At 37.5% G+C, this 12,098-nt stretch overlaps 1 protein-coding gene across 1 annotated transcript in view; it reads right to left on the bottom strand.

Moving 5' to 3' along the window:
- Positions 1–3,845, bottom strand: part of cxxc5a (CXXC finger protein 5a) — a 37,494-nt gene extending 33,649 nt beyond the window's left edge. Inside the window, exon 1 of the mRNA XM_014993422.2 lies at positions 3,503–3,845. The gene's annotated coding sequence lies outside the window, so the exon portion shown is untranslated. The remainder of the gene's footprint in view (positions 1–3,502) is intronic.
- Positions 3,846–12,098: the final 8,253 nt, after the last annotated feature.

The raw sequence follows: 12,098 nt of genomic DNA, 5'->3' as shown, positions 1-12,098 counted from the left end.
TACACATTGTTTTCCCTTTACTAGAAGTAATGGCATCAATAAAATTGTAGTTCACCAACACAAAGTGCTGCTTTTGCAAACTGATCTTTAAATGAACCAAACAGTCATACAGTCATGCTCTTGGACTGTGGCAGGAAGCCAGAGTACCAGGGGAAAACCCGTACATGCACAGGGAGAACAAGCAAACTCCATCCAGAAAGACCCCAGACACTGGGGGAAAAAAAATCATCCCAATTATAAGTTAACAAAAAAGAAAAATACAAGATCACAGTAACCATTCATGAAAACTCCTAATAATAGATATGAAAGAATAAGAACTTTTTGTAAGTTGATCAGAATGAACAGGAACTTTTGATCAGTAATCTGAGCCTTCCTGCTTTCATGGGGTAGAATTATTAAGTGACACTGACACCAATTTCCTTTAGCCTCTCTCCAAAGTAGGAAAGACATGAGAGAATACAAAATCTCCAAGTCAATTATTTTATTTTAAGGCTCTGTAACAAAATTTTATGGGAGGTGCCAATAAATATGCAGGACTATGTGTGTGTTAAATATTTTTTTATTACTGAGTCTTAATCTATATAAGGTATTTGAATATGATCATTAAACTGGAGATACTAAAATATCTAAGAAACTAATAACTGAAGCATTGACTAACATTCAGAGATTTCATTCACAAATGTTCACAAGACAATTAAATAATGTCAGTCCTGTCGCTAATTTACCCCTTTTTACCCATTTTCTGTTTGCTATGTAGAGAATTTCTCATCTATGTATGTCTTCCTTCCAAAAGAGTGTACTATTTACATTTAAAATATATATTTTTTGTGTGCTATCAACACAATACTATATAATGCAAAGCTCTGTAAACCCATGGAAAAGGCTAAAGAAATAGCATACGTATAATAAGTATGCAATAAGTTGAGGTCTTGAGTTTGCTGGTTATGCCTAAACAAAACATTATTGAATGTTTGATTTAGATATAGACTGATGGTAGCATTTAATAAAAGCAGGCAAACTTGAAAGGGGTTGGTTACTCCTTTTACTGGCACATCCTGATGAGAAACCACACGAGAAGCCACGCTTAGTGTGCCTAACATTACGATGATAACGTGCCATTTGTATACACTATGAAACACGAGGTCAACATTAATCATTCACCACGTGTAACTACACTTTCTGCCTTATTTTCACCCCTGATTGAATGAGATAAATATTGTTTGTCAGGCTTGAGTCCCAGACAGCAAGTCATAGTAAAGTCTTGAATCTTTACAGTGCAAGTCAAAATCCAGTCTGACTTCGTCTGTGAGTTAAATGTGACTTTTTTTTTATTTTTTTACCATGTTTAATATTCCTGACCAAAGACTCAAATTAGTGGACTTTTACTCATAGTGAGGAACAATGCTACAATAAATGCTGAGGCCACCTCGATCTCTGTCACTTTGACTTTGATTTTTGGATAAAGTACAATGTGTACTTTTAATATGTATGTTTTCTAGCAACTGCAATCCAGGGTAGTTTGTAAATATGTTTGCTGTGCTTGACGTCGTTAATCGTAATCCATAATTTAATCGGTGCTTTTTAATTGTGAACAAGAAAATATTATTGCTGCCACTTAGTCAGTCTAGAGGTCTAGAGGTAGTAGAGACAACTTGTTCAAGTTCAAACTAAGCCGTTAGGATAAGGACTAAACAGGGATTAAAGTAACTTTAAATGCGTTTAGCAGTTGGTTCAAAGTGTGTGGAACACCATCAGTGAACAAAACGTCAAAGCTCGAAGCAGATGTGCTAAAGCTGCAGAAACCATCTCCAGATGCTACTCATGCAGCTAAGAATAGGAAACTGAGGCTACAGTTCCCAAATGCTCACCTTAACAGGAAAGTAATAGATCCGGAAAAATGTTTCCTGATCTGATGAATCTGAATTTCAGTTGCAACATTTTGCATTAAAAATTAGGCGTAAACGATATTTTCTGGCACATTTTGGCCACTTTAAACACCACAAGACAACTTGTTATTGTTGGTGTCCAAGCTCATCCTTTCATATCTGAAGTGTACCCATCTTCTGATGGACAGTTTTTGGAAGGAAAATGTACCATGTCATAAAACTCTAATCAGCTGAAACTTTGAGTTCACTGTATTCAAGTAGCCTCCATTCCCCCAGATCTCAGTCAAACGCGGTAACTTTGGGATATTGCTGAACAGGATATTCGTATCATGGATGTGCAGCTGTCAAATCTGGAGCATCAAAATCTCTAAGCAACGTTTCCAACACCTTGAGTCTATGCAACAAACAATTTTTTTCGGTTCTGTAGGCAAAAAGGAGTCAACAAATCCAGAGTGTACCTAATAAAGTGACTGGTTAGTGTGTGATGTCGTCAAATCTAGAAAATGGTACTGTAACTGTCTGCCTTCAGATTCTTAGTCTTGCCCTGGTGAGCCAGATATACAAACTGTCAGGTACGCTGACCGGGAATCAGTCCTGAATGAGTTTCCGTGACTGACGTCAGTGCATGCGCAGGTGCCAGGTTAGCAGCTTTTATTTAACAGAGGCAGCGGTGGTGTGAGGGGGAGCATTGTTTGGTTTATAGCTGCGTGGTTGTGAATCATTTGCGACAGACGCTGGGAACACCTAACGCGGAACGCAGCTCTCCATTTTCAGGCGGACTCTGTATGTACTTGTCCACTCGCTGAGCTCCCTCCGTCTCGACTGACGCGCGCACACGCGCACAAACGCAGAGGAGGTTAGAAAGCCTGGTGGCAATAATTAGATTCAACGCTCCATCCTTTGTCCATAACCTGCTGCTGCGTCTTCTTTCACCCCCCGAATAGGCTGCGGGCGCGCACACAGAAAAAAGTTGGAGGATTTTTTTTTTCCCCCCTTCTTTTCTTTTCTTTTCTTTGGATCCACTTGGAGATGCTGCTATGTACCTTTTGTGGTGGCGGAAAAAATAAAACATCTGTGGGAAACTTTCAAATGAGGACAAGCTGGAAGCAAAAAAAAAAAAAAAAACCGAGGAAGTGGCAATCTTTAATTTTAGGGTCCGCACGGATACGCGAATCTTTTAGTTATCCGCATTCATAAGAGTTTTTGTAACAAAACAAGTCACCAGGCGACTTTTGTTAAAGCGATGTCCAAATTAATGGATCATAGCTATAACCGATATTGTCAGCTGGTTTACATTAAACTGCAGGTACTTTAGGTCCAGCAGCGTGGCGTCTCCTTAGTTACAGCTTACTTTATTTCCCTAGTAAAATTTTTAAAAAATAACAAAATCGGATTTTGTATTGTCTTGCGATCAGACCTTTCAGGGTACAGATACATCATGCTTTAACTTCATCCCACACTAACATCACATCCGAACTTTCATCAGACTTCAGCAAAGTATGATTCCCTCCACCACCTCGGACCATAATCCACCCCCACCTCCCTCCTTTTCCATATATCTGCATATTTGCAAACACTCAGTCGTTTTTTTTTTTATTATTATTATTCGCACCTACCAGAGCAGATTCAAACAGAAGGGAGGGCTCCCACAGTCGGAGCGGTCCGTGTCTCTCCCAGCCTTGCCGTGGCGAATGGTGACAAAAAAAAAAGAGAAAGAAAGAAGACAAGGAAAGACAGGGGCACAAAAAAGCTTCTTTTTCCAAAGACACAATCCTAACCCGGTGCCTGCTTGTTAGTGACAAACGTGAAGAGAAATAAAATAAAATACAATTCTGATTTTGCGTCGCTTCAATGAGAAAAGCGCACTTTCTCTGAGGCTGTGTTGAACGCGTGGGTTCCCCGAGCTTTCTCGGCGCTTGCAATCCCACCTCTACATCCCCGTTTGCAGAGAGGAACATGCAAACACATTTCATAGATTTTTGGAGCCTCGTGGAAAACCCGGAGTGGATTTCTGTGCGAGATCTGAGCCACAGAGAAGCTGTTTCAAAATACAGCTGCAGGCTGACGGGGCAAGAATACCCTCCTTTTCATCGGTTTACTCCTGTACCTAACATGGAAATGATCTCTTTTTGACCTCTTATTGAAAACTAATGTCGATTACGTTGATTTAGTGCCGAAAAACATCTGGATTAGAGAAAGTTTGCAAATGAAGCCATATTGAAAATTGTCTGAAAATAGTCCCCAGGCCATTGTCTGCTAGTAACATAATGACCCCATGTTCTTGGCTTGTTGTAGGACCGTTCTCTATGAAAAGTGGGACCCTTGTTTTTTTCTGAATATTCATTTTAAATGCATCAAAACCTGAAGGGATCAAAATGCACAAATGGGTCCTATATGAGATGGACAACAGTAGAGGTGTCTGCATGTATCCAACAATGGATGTCAGTGTCACTACATATCTTGACCTCAGAAGCGCTACTTTCAGACAATTTTTTTTGAAGTGTGTGTAACGTTTGGCAACTTGAGCAGCTGTTTCTGTCCTAACTTACCTCTAAAGTTACTAGATTTATGTAAGAATAACGTCAAACACAACTTAACCATATTCTAGTTACAAGTCAGCAAATCAGACAGATTCCTCAGTTGCTGCATAGCAACAAGATTAATTATTTTTTAGCAAAACAAGCTATATTAACAGATATGCTCCTGAATTTTATCCAATCTTACGCTGAATAAATATGTTCACCAATGGAGGTTTTAGATGTATTGATCTTTGGAAATTATTTGAGAATGATACAAACTGCAAGAACTTCATAGCACAAAACAAACAAACAAACAAACAAAAAACTGTGTAATGCAACAATTTTTAAACAACAGCCGTGTTGGAGTTTGAGATTAGGTTAGTGTGAAACTCAGGATTTCCCTCTTGAAATTCTGACGTCACAAGGCTTTCTTATCTTTTTTTTTTCTCCAACTTCTAAATGAGATTTTTTTTTTAATTCACAAGCATGCTGTGCAAATGGCCAAGACCATTTAATTTATTTATTGTAAAAAGAAGAAAAAAAGAAAGACAACAATAAAGCCCAGCACTTTCTGTTGTTATGCATTTCTTGACATAATGGGGCTGCTTGAACAACATGGTTGGTAGAATTTGATCCAGAGTAATTTTATTTACGCCGTACATGTTGACAAATATACAAGCTGTGCAAAACCTGTGTTATTGTTTACCTTTTGTTAATCAAACTTTTTTTTTCCCCCGAAAACATTTTTTTTACCCCGTGTTTATATTTACTTTGGAACAAGTTGCTTTTAAAATCTGACACATGACTCCTTATCACACCAGAAATGACTCTGAGAGACTTCCTCCGGACAGACGTTGTTTATTAGAGTCATTTAAGTATATTTTGTTACAACAGACAAAGAAAAGGTTACAGATGATTCAATGAAATCATTTGCCATCAAAGCGGCTACAAAAGTTTCCTGTGTTAGGTACAAACTGATGCATGTTGGGAGAAAAGAAATCTCACAATAAAAGATAGTTGTATTTCACCGACTATAACTTTTTAAAAAATGACAAAGATGAGGCATTATGTACATGCAGTCCTGATTCTTGCTTGAGTTGAGGTCCTGACCAGCTACTTCTATTCCAAACCAATCAAAATGTATGAAATCAACTATTTTTTTTTTATTTGCGAAAATGTAACGGAAAAGTTCAAATAAAGTTCAAGGTGCAAATGGGATGTAAGATTTTATTTATTTTTAATCTGATGCTTGTGCCCATAGTGCTCATATGAAAAATTGTAATTGTACAGACAGTTAATAGTAATTGGATCATTGCCTACTAGACTCTTTTTTTTTCCAGAAGTTGCTTTTCATTCAACTTGGTTTGGATCAGATGTATAATTTCTACAAAAATTCAAGAATAGAAAATAGAAACTGCCGGAGTCTGGTGGGTGGTGGATTAAACCAGAGTTGAGGCACAAATGAAATCCTGCTCGTAGCTTTACGCAACCTGATGAGGGAGAACGGGGAGAAACCGGAAACAAAACGCAAAGCAACAACAATGTCAGCCCTTTCATCCAGCTCTCAAAACTCCACTCCGTTTCTTCCGACTGGCCTGTCTGCTGGCAGGCGGCCAACCCAAGTGTGTGGAAATGACACCGCCAGGGCGGCAGAGATTTTCCTTCATTTCTCTCCTTCCCGATCGCAGACTGGCTGACATTGGCTAGAAAGTGGAGCAGCTCGTCAGGGACAATCAATGCGAATCGATCGAGCTGCGCGGCTGAGGCTCCAGAGCTGGAAAATATCGCGGCAGTTGAAGAGAGCAAGAGAGAGAGAGAGCGAGAGGGAGACAGAGGGAGAGAAAGAGGAGGGGGTGTTCAACTAAACTCTGCCCCTAGCCAACAAACATCCCTGCAAATAAATGCGCTCTGACCCTCATAAACATGAGGCTCACTATGCAAACACGGGAGTCAAAAAGTCACTGCGTGCGTAATTACGCACGGGATTTGACATCCGAACGCACTTACAGTGAAGGTTATTTCACGTTTATGATCAGATAACTAGCTACAATAATAGAACCTCTCTAAGCTGCATTTTATTCGTATGGCTGAACATGTTTTATTCTGTTTTTGAATTTATTTCAATAGTTTGAACAGGTGAATTAAAAAAAAAGAGAAATCTCATTTAAAGTTCCCAAAACCCATTTGTTATATGCACATACTGTTGTGGTTTTGTTTCCTAACAGAACTCTTAGGTGCACATAAATACTATGAAATCATCATGGGATTTTTGAATTTTGCATCTCACACTCAGACGTATAATTTTTTTTAATCGTACAGTTAATTTTAATTTTTTTTTTGTCTTATTAGCCTTGAGTGGACAAAAAAATATTCAAGTGAGTTTAGTAATACTTTAAACAACTCAAATAGAAGTGAAAATTTTAAAAAGCTGTAGCTATTATGTGAGACAGACAGAATGTTTTGCAGATTGTGATGTCTTCAACTAATAAAATGCAATTTATAAAACATAAATAACATTGTGGCAAAATTACAAGAAGTATGTGTTTCCTAATTGCAGTTTATCACAAAACAAGACTTGTGAAACCAACACCTACAGTAGCCAACATATGTTACTATAAACAATGCAAACTACTTCCATTGACAAGGTATGGCGTAAACATTTATTTGCCCTCTAAAGGTTAAATCCGGGTTGGCAGGCTGAAAGTAAGTTTAACTGAGTAAAAGTAACTCATTATTACTCACCTTTGTTGCTACATTTATGGTGGTTGGATTTGTTTGTAAGATAAGATTTTTCACGCTCTAAAAAAATATCATTTTCTTTGAGCTTTACTGTCTGAACCATCAGCCTGTACAACGTTTAGGAAAAGAGTATTTACATAGGCTGGAATTATGCAGCATTCCCTGATAATATGGTCTCCATGAAACGATTTAAAGCACTGATCAGTTAGTTGGAGGGGGAAAAAACATTTGGTTGTAAATGTTTTCCCTTCTTAATGTTGTTCAAAATCTTGATTATGTTTAGAGGATGATCCATTTCTCAGACCATCTCAAAAAGATCTGAGTTTTTTTTATTATTATTATTGCTGAATTGCACTGAGACATTTGTAAAAACCCAGCATATTACTGTATTTATTTAATAATGAGAAGACCCTTTGTTCCAGAAATAATTGACAAAATCCCTGGCGCCACATATGTTAGTTACCTTTAAATAAATATAATGGATAATTTTTAGATTGATTATTTTTTAAACTGATCATTGCTTCTGATCCACAGATTTCTGTTTCTGGAGGGAATGAATATTACAAGATGCTCATCTCTTTTAGAATTATTTGAAAATCATGCATCGTTGGGTCTATTAGTCGGTTGATGATGCAAAACATATCCCAAAATCAGACCTGAATCCCTTACAAAGCCTGAGAGCTTGGCAGAAAATTGAAGGTTCTGCCAAAATTTAGTCTCAGTATAAATGCGGAATGCCATTTTTAGGAAGTTTATTTGACCTCAACCACCTTTAAACGACATTAAACATCAGTGGATACTTTTATACGAACATGCTTTATCCAATCTCTTACTCTACAGAAATTTGTCTTGCTTAGAGACAAAATAGCATGAAGAAAAAGTTCAGGGAGACCAAATTAAGTACTGATTGTTCCTGGATTAGCCTTGTGAAGGAGAATTATTTTCTTGATGGTTTTCTGGTTAAATAAGGATTAAATTAGTATTACAACATTGAAAGGAAGTAATAAATCAAATCAGACCTAATCTGTTTTCTTAAATGCAATAAAAAAGTCAATATTTTAAGACTGTGGCTCTTTATAAACACAAAGTTGTTTTAAGTCTGAGAAGTCCAACTAGACAAACTAAGCTATTTTATGAATGTATTACTTCAAGCTGCCTGAGATTTTATGTACCGTGGCTTTTCAGATCACTTCCCAGCCATGCTGACATCATCAAAACCTGGAAGTGACTGGCACAAGTTAGGTGAAACATGCTCCCAGTGTGAAAAAAAAAAAAAGTGAGTTAAAAAACGTTAGAACAGGAACAAAATTGTGCACATTAATTTGGTCCCACGCACTTCCAGAAAATTGCAGATGTAAATGCAATCCCCTTGCTTATCACTTTTTTATTTTTTTTTATTACTTCTAATGTAAATTTGTCCACTCGTGCTCAAAATGCAGTCCCTTTCAGCCACTTAAGATAAAATAAGCTATACTTCCATTGATGTTTGTCTTTTTATTAGCTTATGCTATAAGAACCATGATACAAGCATGAAATAAATGTATCTCCATTTTGAGTGTATCTTTGTTTTAACCATGTCTAAGACTAATGCCTGTAAATTGTAAAACAATAAGGTCTTTCTTCTATTCTATTCTATTCTATTCTATTCTATTCTATTCTATTCTATTCTGTCCTTCTTAATCTAGTCGGTTGTACTAGAACAGGAAGACTTTTTACTTTGCAATCTGCAATCATCTGTGCCTTTCATGGGTTTAAAAGGGGGTCAGAAAGAGACAGCAGGGGAGGAAAGGAGAGTCATGCGTGGATAGATGGGTTGGAAGGAGCAGCAAGCTGTGACTCTTGGACATGTTCTGGTGGGTGCGCTGAACCCCGGAGGCTGCAGCCACACTCGGCTCTTTGTTGTTTTCGTTCTGCACAGCCAGGCACGGTACTTTCCTGAGCCGGGGAGGAGGATTAGCGTTGCATGGCCTCCATCCCCAGCTGCACACATGACCAGCGCTGCAGGAAAGCCCCGCATGATGGCCCAAAAAGAGGTACGTCAGAGCTGAAGGGAGCTGGGAGAGACGAGGAGCGACCAGCTTTCTTTCGTCCATTACTGCAAAAAACGTCGGGAACTTTTTCAACACTAATCATTTAAAATGACATGGTTCTTTTCTGGGAGTGCAGTTTAATGTTGATTTTTCTTCTCCCTACAGAAATCTGTTCCCCTTTTATTATTACTACTTGTGCTGCAACATTTTTACCACATTAGTTTATGTCATCACACTATTCTGTCAGTTTAGCAGCAATAAATTGTTCCTTTTGCAGCAAATAAAGTTTCCGAAGAAAATCCCCCAGCAGTCTCAAACCCAACACACGTGGTTGACATGTTGGCTGATCTTCTGTAAAATAACACCCAAATTTATTTAGAGCATGTGCTCCAGCAACCGAGTATTTCACAACTCATCAAGAGACACTTCTTTTTTAAGCACAGCTACAGAATACTCGTAGTCAGCAAAGAGTAATCACCAAAGAAAACCTTTCGCTTTAATTGTTTTCAAATGTTGGTGCCACTAGGGGAAGAGGATGTGGCTCCCACTGGAAGTAGCATGGTGGAACAAATACATTTTAAAGGGGCAGGCATTTGACTTGAAATTGGTCATCTTTTTTTTTCTTTCTGTTTTTTTCTGGTGCCCTTTATTTATTTAGCTTTATCCCAGCAGGTGACACAAATATTGCAATTTGATTTTTCAGTATTGAAAGTACTTTTCTCCAGGTTCAAACGTTCAAATGTAAATTTTTTAATCAGTGTAGTATTTTTCTTAGATATTTTTTTTCCATAACTAACATCGTTATAATCTGAGTGTTGACCCTTCCCTTTTCTGTTTACATTAATTTGGTCTTGTCATATTTGGTTCTCTGTATTTATTATTGTTGAAGGGGAGTTGCTATATGTTCATTTCTTTGTGTTTTGTTTCTTTAAATTCTTACGTTCTGTTCTTTGTGCATCTGGATTTAGTACCAGTAGGTATACAGTGTTCCTTTCCCTTGGTTCGTACTTTGTTTGATCCTTATTTCAGCTACTATGGCTGAAAAAAAAACAGTGTTAATTCTAATATGTTGTCTTTTAGTCCCAGTGTTTTAAGTAAAATATGACTAAACTTAAGTCACAGTTTAGTAATCTGCCAGTTTTGACTTGCCAGTTCAGCTCTTACAGTGAAACATTTGCCCCAGCCTGAAACTAAAATTATATTTTGCAAGTTTTGTTAATTTTAAAGAACTTTAACCCTTGCAAGCTCTTTGGGTCTGTGGGGTCCGTTTTCACTTTTTATAACAGTAAATCAAGTGGAAGTCATTATTTACAGACAAATGCCCATTCTTAGGTTAAAGTTTAGTCAATTTGTGTTCAACTTGTGTTCTTTCTGGTTGAAACGTCCAGTAATCACAAAACCTTAAGGATACATTTAAAGATAAACATAAATGTTTAATGACACTGCTCTGTGTTTTTCTGAAATTGTTCTATAGTTTGCTGCAGTCCCAAATCTTTAGAAATCTCTTTAAATCTTTCCAGGCTGGTGAATGTCAACGACTTTGCTTCTTATCTGCTTTTACACTTTTATATTGTTTATGTTTACAAAGCATGACATGGTGTTTTAACCCCTTTCATCCTATCAGGCATGTTCAGATTTTATAATTTCTTGATTCTCATGGTCTGCCATTGACAATCAAAAAATGTGGGTAAACACAGTTAATTCAATATTTATTATGAGGGACAATTATATTTTCACAGAGGACACTTTCACTTTTTCCCTCAAGTACAATATTCATTTTAAAAGTATGATGAAAAAAAGCAAACACAGAAGAAATCTGTAGGAAAAAATTAAGGAGCAAACATAGAAAAGTAAATGAAGACCCTTTGTTCTTCTGTCTGTCTGCAGTAATCTACTGCATTGGGCAAATACGACACAACATAAAGCAGTCAGGAATGAATCCCATCATGCTTTGTGTAAGGAAAGCACAATTCCATTATCTGACTTTTATTTTGAAAACTACTAACCATTCATTCTTTTTAAAGTCAACTTCCTGAAGTCATGGTTCACAGAATAATGAAATCACCTGGAGGAAATTCCCTCCCCGTCCTCCACTGGGCGAAGAATGAGGATGGAAGTGTGCTGAAGCTGAGGGAATTGACACAGTTCTGCATCTTTCAAAATAAACTGTAATCATTATTGTATATTTAAGCTGTAGTAGTTTGTCAGTTTGCTGTGTGTAAAATAAGCACAGCAGCATATTGTATATGCTGTCTGACCTGATGATGCTGTAGCTTGGTGCCACCAATGTTTTTCATCGTGTTTGAGGGTTGATCATCGACAAACCTTTACACTTTGAAAAATTTGGTCGGTTGGTCACACAAACACGAAACTGATGAATTTCAAGCCTTTTTGCCCAAAAGAAATAACCAAAGATTTCTTAGCAACTACAACAGCAGTCGATGTATACGACGTAGCTACCAAGTAAAATAACTTGATACTCAGTGGTACAGCACCAAGGATGTAGAAGAAAATAGTTTGGGTTGAGGTGTGAAATGAGAGGAGGAAACAATATGGATGTGGGTATAAAGTAGAGCTATAACATGACCAAGGAGCAAATTGTCCTGCAGCTGCAAATAAGCAGCAGATGAAGCTCCTTTAAAGGACAGAAGCGTGCATGGAGCAACATCTGTTAGAGTGAGCACATAAAGTACACCCCTCGGCTCCACCTGGGAGTAAATTGCTTGTGCTTTCGAAGAATGCTCTAAAGATGCAGCCTGCTGCAAATTGACATTTCTTAAAGCACTTAGAGGGTTAGAATAAAAAACTAAAATGTTACCTTATCTAAACTACTCTTACTTCTTAAGAGCATTTCCATAAACTTCTATAGAGACTAACATAATAGTGATTGTAGTTTGGATCTGGAAGTACATTATGAATGATTA

The sequence above is a fragment of the Poecilia mexicana genome, unplaced genomic scaffold (assembly GCF_051168715.1).
Source record: "Poecilia mexicana isolate PSO_F unplaced genomic scaffold, ASM5116871v1 scaffold_14, whole genome shotgun sequence".
Taxonomy (NCBI): domain Eukaryota; kingdom Metazoa; phylum Chordata; class Actinopteri; order Cyprinodontiformes; family Poeciliidae; genus Poecilia; species Poecilia mexicana.
The sequence above is the reverse complement of the archived record's forward strand: the minus strand, read 5'-3'. Positions and strand labels throughout refer to the sequence as shown.